This window comes from Kogia breviceps, chromosome 12, assembly GCF_026419965.1.
Source record: "Kogia breviceps isolate mKogBre1 chromosome 12, mKogBre1 haplotype 1, whole genome shotgun sequence".
NCBI lineage: Eukaryota > Metazoa > Chordata > Mammalia > Artiodactyla > Physeteridae > Kogia > Kogia breviceps.
In genome coordinates, this window is record NC_081321.1 from 75,002,186 (window position 1) to 75,014,045 (window position 11,860).

General features: G+C 35.4%; 1 long non-coding RNA gene across 6 annotated transcripts in view; it reads left to right on the top strand.

Annotated features, from left to right (window-relative positions):
* Nucleotides 1-6,224, top strand: part of LOC136792280 (uncharacterized) — a 520,212-nt gene extending 513,988 nt beyond the window's left edge. For all 6 annotated transcript variants that reach the window (XR_010835849.1, XR_010835856.1, XR_010835850.1 and 3 more), the window contains one exon: nucleotides 3,068-6,224. This is a non-coding gene — a long non-coding RNA (uncharacterized lncRNA). The remainder of the gene's footprint in view (nucleotides 1-3,067) is intronic.
* The last annotated feature ends 5,636 nt before the right edge of the window (nucleotides 6,225-11,860 follow it).

An 11,860-nucleotide genomic window follows, 5' to 3' on the forward strand; every position in this document is an offset into this window, starting at 1 on the left:
CACACACGCAAACATCAAGAAAACATTATTATATGTATTAAATGTGCACTGCAGCCTAGAAGCCTCAAAGCTAATGCTGCATGTGATTTTAAATGATCATTTAATATTCAATTATTTTCTAAAATGCTCTACGTGCTCCATGAGGGTCCAGTAGTCAAACCCTCCTATTAATTGTATTTCAATAAAGCAAGTTTTATAAACTGGCCTAATAACAATAATGATAATAGTCAGGAGGTACAGAGCAATACTTTACATCTGTAGAATGTAAATGGAAACCTATAGCTCATTTCTTCTAATGCCGTCAGGAGAATCATCTTGTGTGATCCTCACAACAAATTCAAGAGGCTGGGTAGGCTAAGTACTATTTTCATTTTGTATTGAAGAAAGGAAAGGAACAGCACACAGCTTGACGTCCAAAACTGCTTCTTATAACAAACTCATTTTCTTCAAGGGTTTAAAAAATGCCAATGTGAACCCTTTTTTTCTTTTTGCAAATACACTTAATCTGGCAAGATTCTTTCACATAGCAATAAATACCATTTGTTATCTTTGAGGGAAAGCCAGCAGGTCTCCTTCCTAGTCTTGAGGTAAACAGAAGGCTGCCTGCTTGCCTTGGGTATGCTCTTGGTAATTAGAGAATTTGTGGTCTGTTTCACTTTAAGGACTTTCTGCAAAATAGTAGTTCCTTTTTTCCTCAACTTTCTACAGAGCTCTGTGTTGGAAGCATCTCCTTGAGTACTCTTCTCTCTTCCATGGGGATACTACTGAGAAAATCCCTGAGATCTAGGGATCTTAGCAAGCTGGAGCAAAAGAATGTCTGGATAAGGAATTAATCCATATATTGAATGAAAGCCTTGAGTTTTTATCTCTATTCCAATTTAAACTAAAACAAAGATCAAGCAAAATCCTTTGACTTAATGTAGATACATCTTACAAGATTTTCAGTTGAAAATCTTAAAGATCGAGTAAAAAATTTCTTTTTCTCACCCCCTTCTACTCAAGCCTCCACTACAATTTATTTGGCCAAGAGTAAGATATTAAAGCTTGAGTTTTCACAGCCCAGTTTTCTTCCCACTTCAGCTAAAGAATATTTTGTCTTGCTAACAGACTTTTGAGTCCTTCTATGTAAATGAAGACTGTAGCAGATCAGGGGGTAGAATAAAGGAAATGGAGGAAAAAATATAAGATTAACATAAGCAAAGGTGAAGGAAGAGTTTGAGGTAGATCAGAAAGAAGAAGAGACATCTAGGAGAGCAACTTCTTTGTGGGAGATATTTTAAAGTGAGAAATATGATGAAAGGACATGTATTAGAAGTTTTTTCTAAGTGTTAAGAATATATTCTCCATCTCCCCCTTTTTGGAAATTTCAAGAGAGAACTCAGTAAAAATGCAATATGCTTTGAACTGCTTCTTGGTTGACAGGCTGTTGTTTGTTTGAAAGTGATGTTGGTACAAGACAATGAGAAAGCAAGTTTTTATATACATTTAAAAGTTGACATTTTCTTTATGGAAAAGTCATAAGTGCGTTCATCATATATGCGAAAAAGTCAACTGTCTACTCCCCAGAGTTGAAATTTTTTCACATAACTACTATCAAGCTACACTAAGAAGAAAGATAAATGACAATGAGTTACAAATGCTAATCACAAATATTTCTATATTCATTTTTGTTTATTTTTACTTAACTCTCTTAAGTATTTTTTTCTTTTCTCCATTTTATTGAGATATTATTAACATATATATATGTTTAAGGTATACAACATGGTGATTTGATACACGTGTATATTGTGAAACAATGACCACAATCCCCTCATAGAATTATCTCTCTTTTTTTTTTTTTGGTGTTGATGGCATTTAATATTTACTCTCTTAACAACTTTTAATTATATAATCTTTGAATATTTTTACTTAATCCTTATTTTTTAATTCTTTTTACCCTCTGAAACTATCCCTGATATTGGTACTTACTCATGTTGTGAAAAATGCAAAATTTGGAAAATTAGAACTATTTATGTTTTTCAAGTTGATTCAATATTTGAATATCTGCTCTGTTTCCAGAATGTGGGGGATATAAAGGCAAACATGAGACATTCACTGCCTTTACTAAGGAAATATTATAAAATACACTGGCACACATCATATACAACAAAATAACTATTTCACACTCTAATGTAAGTCTGGACAAAGAGAGTGAAAACAAGCTCCCCTAAAATTATGTTGTTACCCCCATTTACTATTCACTGAGTCCTGAAAGAGATTGTGAAGACAAAACATATGTCCATTTCCTGCTTACTTTATGACTTTATTAAAGACTCACCTTTAATTATTTTTTCTAAAATGTGAATTATTTATTTCCCCCTAAAGTCACATATGCTGACCAGAAGTCTCTACTATCCTAGGAATGATGTGTTTTTCAAGCATCACCATTTCTCCTAAGAAAACTTCCTGGAACTTAGGGAAATTGGATAGAAACTCTTCAAAATCCTCTTAGTTTCATTTCTTGTCCTGTCCAGGTGGTTGTTTTTCATCATTGTTTTTCACATCTTACCCTTCAGGCAGTTTGATAAATTGTTGCTTTTATGCCTGCTTAGGACCCCTCTTCTGAAAACTGAAATTAAATTCAAAAAGATGTTTACAATAGTGATTTCCAAAACCGGAACCAAACCAAGGTTCTGTGTGTTTTATATTCAGACTAGTTATGAAAACTTGGCATCACTTGTGTCTCTACCTCCAAATCTGTGCACACATATGATAACTGATTCGTGTATGTGGTTTTAAAAATAAAACCTTGGAGGTCAAACCACAAAACATCTTTTGTGAAGTTGACAAATCATTGGGTATTTTGTAATTGACTCACTGTCAATCATCAACAAAATCTCCTACCTTTAATTTTGACCCTCTGCCTTTGTTTTATTACTTTAGTTGAATTACATCTTCCCCCCAGGGTCACTGCTTATTTGGCAGCCCTCATAAGTGTGGCTGTTTTTTCTCCCACATCCTTCATAAACTGAGACTGGCTCTTTTCTATCCCAAACACTCTAACCAGGTGTCTTCTCTTCTCTTTCAGAAGCTGCTCATTCCAGGCCACTCTCCAGCGAATGTCTTATTATCAGAATACTAAACCAATTTTTTGTTGTTCTCATCTACCAAGCCCTAGATAACTCTATTCATTTCTTAAAGAGTTTCCTACCTCATTCATTCTTTCCACCATTACTTATGTGATCATTCATGATGACTTCAATAGTCGCATAAATAATCCTTCCAATTGTTCGCCTCTCTGTTCCCTGACATCCATGTTTTTCCTTGTCCTTGTCCTTCACCCTATCCTATTCAACCATTCTCACAGTCATACTTTAGAGTTGGTCATTATCAATAAGTGCCACTCCTTTTTCTTGATTTCAGTTAGCCCACTTTTGACCTCCATTTCCCTAGTATCCCATCTCTGGCAATCCTATAACTACTAGCCCTGTGAACTTTTCACTGTTTCTACCATGTCCACACTTTTCATTTAGTTTAGATTTCATTATCTACATTATAATCATGACTTGACACATATTTTCAATCACATTGTCCCCTCCCTTCATCTCACCTGGCTAGCTACACCCATAACCTTGGTGAAATGCCCTTTTCATCTACTCAGAACCTGCATCCACATAAACTAAATATGGGGGAGAAAAACAAAAACATCCATGTCACTAACCTTAAGTGAGTCTTTAATGATAATAGCAATCATATCACAATCCCCTAGTCCAGTCACTTTCTGATCTCTCCCAACTTACACAATTTTCCTTCACCCTCATTCTTAGTTGGTGCCTTTGGGTTCCATTCCACTGAGACAACAGAGGCAATCAAAAGCCTACATCCACATGTTCTCACCACCTCATGTCACCATATACCTGCTTATATTTGCTTTTATTATTATGGTGGTTCTATTATTGTTCTCAAGACAAACCACTCAGTTTACTGCCCGTTCAGGGCATTTCTCCAGCATGTAACCCCTATCTCTTCAACTCCTTCATTTTTACCTTCTCTACTGGGACATTCCATTGGACTTAAAAATATGCTATAGACTTTCACATCTTAAAAGTCCCTTTTGATTTCACATTCTCTTCCAGTTATCACCCCGTTTTTCTGTTTCTCTTTATAACGTTACTCCTCAAAAAAACTGTCTATATTTGCTATCCTTATATATTTTCTTCTTCCTCTTATTGAATCCATTCACCCACCACCACCACCACTACTCCACTAAATATTTTCTTGATATTTTGGCCAGTGATTTTTTTTTTTTTTTACTCACTAGGACATTTTATCATGATTTTTAAAGCAACTATACACCCAAATTTTAGCTCTAGCCTGGACCTGTCTCTCAAAACCGAGACCCATATAACCAGTTGTTCTCTTGACACTCCTTTTCTTTCAAAGCCCTCACAATGATACACAATTTCATTAGAGTAAATGCTAGTTGCTTACAGATCCTATAAAATTAGGCTCCTTCTATCTCACTGACCATATCTCCTAAAACAATTAACCAGCTCCAGGCACACTGGCTTCCTCCCCATTTCCCAAACACATTAAGTACAGCCTCATATGTGGGTCTTTGCACTTACTCTTCTGTGCCCTTGGAAATGCTCTTCCTCCAGATATCTGATAGCAACCTTCTTACTACCTTCAGGTCTCCTTTACCTTCTCAGAAGCCGCCCTTACATTCTTTCTCAAACAACAACTCTCCCCTACTCCTTGCACTTCCTCTCCCCCCACCCATCCTACTTATTTTTTTCAGAGCACTCAAGAGTCTGACATATTATATGATTTATTTGTACATTAGTTTATTAATTTCTCCACTCATATTAGACTAGAACTGAAGTAAGGTGGAGATGCTTTTGTTTATGCTATATCCTCAGCTACTCAAATATATAGTATACATATTATATGTGTACAGCATATATGTGCCACATAGTAAACATGCAGTATATATTTGATGAATGAATTACTGATTTCTTCCCCTTTGAAAAGTGGGTTATAAGATATATGCAGGATGAAGTCAATTCAATATTTTGAAATTGATATAAAACTATGATACTTATAGAAATAGCTCTAACCTGGAATTGTGACTATCTAAGGTATTATTTACTTGAATTCAATTGAATGTCTTTGCCCTTCACCATGTAAATCCTGATACCATATTTTAAATGAAGTGCTACTTTAATGGTGTCAGATATACAGGAGAATGATTATAGCATTTTTGCCAATTTACCCTGTTTATAATATAACTAAAATTTTGTCAGGTTTTTGTTTGTTTCAGGCCTTGCCTTCTTAAAGAAAATAAGACTGATTGTCTCATTTTCAAGCATACAAACCAAGCATGTATCATTGTTCCTAAGAGTGTATCTCTTGTCAGTCACTAAAATAGGGTTTTGCTTTGAAGGCATCCCCCCAAGTGAAGAAAAGCATGGATTCAAGGATAAAGTACTCACTCTGTAATCAAGCCATCACTGTCTGTGTAACCACCTCCCTCCTACATTTGTGTGATTTCAAAGGAACACACCAGTGCCTCTCTCTGTTTCTGAGTGCCAGGACGTGTGCATCACTAGGCAGCTTGTCAATCATTGCAAATTCCCAACCAACAATAAATCCCTGGTGTAACAACTATTAGCCACCATTACAAAATGATAATAATAATAATAATAAAACAACTTTCTCTATTTTTTTTTTCTGGTATGAGGGCCTCACACTGTTGTGGCCTCTCTCATTGCGGAGCACAGGCTCCGGACGCGCAGGCCCAGCGGCCACGGCTCACGGGCCCAGCCGCTCCGTTGCACGTGGGATCCTCCCGGACCGGGGCACGAACCCATATCCCCTGAATCGGCAGGCAGACTCCCAACCACTGCACCACCAGGGAAGCCCTAAAACAACTTTAACATCAATTTTATTAATTCAGTCAACAGAAATACTGCTTGTATACTTTTAATTATGAGTTAGATTTGGCTTAAAACTAGTAGCAATTTGTTTATTATAATGGATTTAATCATGTTTTGGCCCATCGTTGCTATTAAAATTCAACTCTAAAAATCAGAGCTTAGTAATAAATTCTAGGAGGAAATAAAACATATTCCCCTCATGTCTCTGAGTATTATATAAAAACAACCACAACAATAATAGTATTTATTTTATGAACTGACATGGTGCCCCAAGAGCAGTGTTATTTTTTAATCTATTTATTGCTATAATGCTAATCTTTACTAGTATAAGGAAAGACTTCAGAAAGTAGCAAGATCTAAGCTGAGACACAAAATTTAGTAGGAAACAGTTTAAAAAAGTGATTTGGGCTTTGGGTAGGTAGGAACGAGTAATAGAAGCATAAGGAACAGCAATTCAAAGGCCTAATGGTCAGAGAGAATATAGCAAATAATGCACATTATCCATATGGAATTCATGCATGTAGTTTTTCAGGACTATAGGTGCAAAAATGTCTTGGAGTGAGGATGGACAAATGGTCAGAAGAGAACTTCAAGCTTAGTTAAGAGGTAAACCATTAAGAGGTTTGTAAGCCACAGATACCTTAAAGATTTTGGATTTTATTTAGAACAAAAGGTAATTATTGCTCATTTTCTTTCACTTCTTTTTTTTCTACCCCACTTTTTCTTTCTCTTCTCTGCTTTTTTTCTCCTCCTTTATTTCCCCTCATGTCTCCCCCCCCCCATATTTTATTTAAGCACAAGAAGTATCATTTATTCATTCAAGAAATCTTTACTGCACACCTTGTACATATAAGAAATCTGCTAGATCCTGAGAAAATTTTCCGAGCAAGACAGACCTAAATCCGTCTCTCATGAAACTAGCATCTGGTGAACAAGCTTAACATGCTCAGGGAACTGAAATAAACCTAGTGTCACTTAAAGTTAGAAGTAGGGAAATATCATGAAATGAGGTTAGAAAAGAAAGCAGGAACACATCACAGTGGGTGTTGTAAATTAGATGAGGAATTTTAGTCTTTATGCTAAGAGCAATGGGAAGCCATCAAAGTGTTTTAAGCTTGGAGATGATATGATTTATGTTTATGAAAGATCATTGGCTTTGTGTGAAGAATCTATTGCTAGAGGAGAGGAATGGATAAGGAAACATCAATAAGATGCTATTGCTATATTCTTTGTAAAAAAAGGTGGTAACATGGAACAAGAAGGTAGTGGTGGTAGTTGGAGAGGGTAGTATTGCTGCTGGTGGTAGAGGTGGATCAGAAGAGGAGACAGAGACCTGGTATTGTTTGAAAGAAATGTAAATGATAAACACATCAGAAATTGTGGTCTAACTGTACTCATTAAAAAAATAATTAAATAAACAATCTTCCTTCTCCTTTCAGAAAAGTAGCTGATATATTTTTTATTTTTAAATTTCCTCGCTTCTTATTTACCTTCTTTAATGTGGTTTCCATTCCTCTATGTCACTAAAATAGTTTTTAATATGGACTCAAATATCCTCAGTAACATTCAAACTCCTGCTTATTTTCCAATCTTGACTGCTTAGGACATCATTAAATTGCCTCTTTCCGGAGCACTCTATTCTGTTGACTTCCATGACAATAGTATCTCCTTTTACCTCTATGGCTACTTTTTTCCCTGTCTCTTGGTTATCTTCTGGTCTTTAAATATTGAAGCTAGTCATTGTTCAATCCTAGGCCCTCTCCTATTCTCACTCTATAGTCTGTCCCCATGCCATCTTAATTAAGGTCATACCTCTAAAGTTTGTATCTCCAATCCATACAACTTTTCTGAATTCCAGACTCAAATCTAACTGTATATGTTAGATTTCCATTTGAATTCTTCATTAATACCTCAAACTTAACGTGCCCATTCACAGACAGGGAAAAATAGAGAAGGACAAGGTTGGGGGCCAGGCAGATATGTGTGATTGAAGGTGTCAGTGACTTAGATATATTGAAGGAGAAAGTCTTTGGAAATAAAGTCAAGAAACTGGGAAGCCAGGAAATTGGATCTGTTTCCCATAAGAATACTGAAGGTGTCTAGAAAAATAGCAAAAATCCTTAACAAAATACTTGCAAACTAAATTCAACAGCGTAAAGGATTATGCACCATGACCATGTGGGATTTATTCCTGGAAAGCAAGGAATGTTCAACATATGAAAATTGATCAATTTAATACATCACATTACCAGGATGAAGAGAAAAAAACATGATTATCTCATTTGATGCAAAAAGAAGCATTTGACACAATTCAACAACTTTTCATGACATAAAGACAAAAAAGAAATAGAAGAAAACGACCCCAACTCAATAGTAAAATACTGAAAGCGTTTCTTCTAAGATCAGGAACAAGGCAAGGATGCTTGCTTTCACCACTTTTATTTAACATAGTACTGGATGTCCTAAACAGCAACTGAGCAAGAAAAAAATAAAATAAAATGCATCCAAATTAAAAATAAAGAAGTAAAATGATCTCTGTTCACAGATGATATGATCTTATATACAAAGAGTCCTTAAAGACTCCAAAAATTTTGTTTGAGCTAATAAAACAAATTTATCAAAGTTGTGGAATACAATGCAGAGAAAGCTTTTGACAAAATTCAACACCCATTTATGATAAAAACCCTGCAGAAAGTAGGCATAGAGGGAACTTTCCTCAACATAATAAAGGCCATATATGACAAACCCACAGCCAGCATTGTTCTCAATGGTGAAAAACTGAAACCATTTCCACTAAGATCAGGAACAAGACAAGGTTGCCCACTCTCATCACTCTTATTCAACCTAGTTTTGGAAGTTCTAGCCACAGCAATTAGAGAAAATAAAGAAATAAAAGGAATCCAAATAGGAAAAGAAGAAGTAAAGCTGTCAATGTTTGCAGATGACATGATACTATACATAGAGAATACTAAGGATGGTACCAGAAAACTACTAGAACTAATCAATGAATTTGGTAAAGTAGCAGGATACAAAATTAATGCACAGAAATCTCTGGCATTCTTATACACTAATGATGAAAACACTCCCATTTACCATTGCAACAAAAAGAATAAAATACCTAGGAATAAACCTACCTAAGGAGACAAAAGACTTGTATGCAGAAAACTATAAGACACTGATGAAAGAAATTAAAGATGATACAAATAGGTGGAGAAATATACCATGTTCTTGGATTGGAAGAATCAACATAGTGAAAATGACTCTATTACCCAAAGCAATCTACAGATTCAATGCAATCCCTATCAAATTACCACTGGCATTTTTTACAGAACTAGAACAAAGAATTTCACAATTTGTATGGAAACAAAAAAGACCCCGAATAGCCAAAGCAATCTTGAGAACGAAAAATGGAGCTGGAGGAATCAGGCTCCCTGACTTCAGACTATACTACAAGGCCACAGTAATCAAGACAGTATGGTACTGGCACAAAAACAGAAATATAGATCAATGGAACAGGATAGGAAGCCCAGAGATAAACCCACACACATATGGTCACCTTATCTTTGATAAAGGAGGGAAGGAAACACAGTGGAGAAAAGACAGCCTCTTTAATAAGTGGTGCTGGGAAAACTGGACAGCTACCCTTAGAAGTATGAAATTAGAACACTCCCTAACACCATACACAAAAATAAACTCAAAATGGGTTAAAGACCTAAATGTAAGGCCAGACACTATCAAACTCTTAGAGGAAAACATAGGCAGAACACTATACGACATCAATCACAGCAAGATCCTTTTTGACCCATCTCCTAGAGAAATGGAAATAAAAACAAAAATAAACAAATGGGATCTAATGAAACTTAAAAGCTTTTGCACAGCAAAGGATAGCATAAACAAGACCAAAAGACAACCCTCAGAATGGGAGAAAATGTTTGCAAATGAAGCAACTGACAAAGGATTAATCTCCAAAATTTATAAGCAACTCATGCAGCTCAATAACAAAAAAACAAACAACCCAATCCAAAAATGGGCAGAAGAACTAAATAGACATTTCTCCAAAGAAGATATACAGATAGCTAACAAACACATGAACGAATGCTCAACCTCATTAATCATTAGAGAAATGCAAATCAAAACTACAATGAGATATCATCTCACACCGGCCAGATTGGCCATCATCAAAAACTCTAGAAACAATAAATGCTGGAGAGGGTGTGGAGAAAAGGGAACACTCTTGCACTGCTGGTGGGAATGTAAAATGATACAGCCACTATGGAGAACAGTATGGAGGTTCCTTAAAAAACTACAAATAGAACTACCATATGACCCAGCAATCCCACTACTGGGCATATACCCTGAAAACCATAATTCAAAAAGAGTCATGTACCAAAATGTTTATTGCAGCTCTATTTATGATAGCCAGGACATGGAAGCAACCTAAGTGTCCATCCACAGATGAATGGATAAGGAAGATGTGGCACATATATACAATGGAATATTACTCAGCCATAAAAAGAAATGAAACTGAGTTATTTGTAATGAGGTGGATAGACCTGGAATCTGTCATACAGAGTGAAGTAAGTCAGAAGGATAAAAACAAATACCGTATGCTAACACATATATATGGAATCTAAAAAAAAAAAAAAAAAATGTCATGAAGAGATTAGTGGTAGGATGGGAATAAAACACAGACCTACTAGAGCATGGACTTGAGGATATGGGGAGGGGGAAGGGTAAGCTGTGATGATGTGAGAGAGTGGCAGGGACATATACACACTACCAAATGTAAATTAGATAGCTAGTGGGAAGCTGCAGCATAGCACAGGGAGTTCACCTCTGTGCTTTGTGACCACCTAGAGGGGTGGGATAGGGAGGGTGGGAGGGAGGGTGACACAAGAGGGAAGAGTTATGGGAACATATGTATATGTATAACTGATTCACTTTGTTGTAAAGGAGAAACTAACACACTATTGTAAAACAGTTATACTCAAATAAAGATGTTAAAAAAAAAAAGTTGTGGAATACAAAGTCAACACACAAAAGTCAGTTGCATTTCTATACACTAACAATGAACAATCTGTAAAGGAAATTAAGAAAACAATTCTATTTACAATAGTATCAAAAAAATTAAAACTGAGTAATTAGCCAAGGAGGCGAAAGACATAATGAATACTATAAAGCATTACTGAAAGAAATGAAAGACATAAATAAATGGAAAGACAACGCATGTTCATAGACTGGAAGATTTAATATTATTAAGATGTCAATACTTATCAAAATGATCTACAGATTCAATGCAATCCCAATCAAAGTTTTAACAACTCTTTTTGCAGAAATAGAAAAATCCATCTAAAATTCATATGGAATTTCAAGGGACCCCAAATTGCCAAAACAATTTTGAAAAAGGACAAAGTTGGAGAATTCATACTTTCAGATTTCAAAACTTACTACAAAGATACAAACTTCCTACAAAGATAATCAAAATAGTGTGGTGCTGGCATAAATACAGACCTATAGACCTATGGAATAGAATAGAGAGCCCAGAAATAAAGCTTTATGTATGTGGTCAAATTAGTTTCAACAAGGCTTCTAAGATTATTCAAAATTGGATATCCACATGCAAAAGAATGAATTTGGACACTTAACCTAACACATATGCAAAAGCTGACTCAAAATGGATCAAATAGCTAAATGTAAGATCAGAAACAATAAAACTCTTAGAAGATAACACAGGGCAAAACTTCACAACATTGGATTTGGCAATGATTTTTTTGATCTGACACAAAAGACAAGGCAATAAAAGCAAAATTAAACAAATTGAACTTCATAAAAGTTACAAACATTTGTACATAAAAGAACACTATCAACGGAGTAAAAAGCTGACCTACGAAATGGGAGAAAATATTTGCAAATCATTTATCTGATAAGAGATTAATATCCAA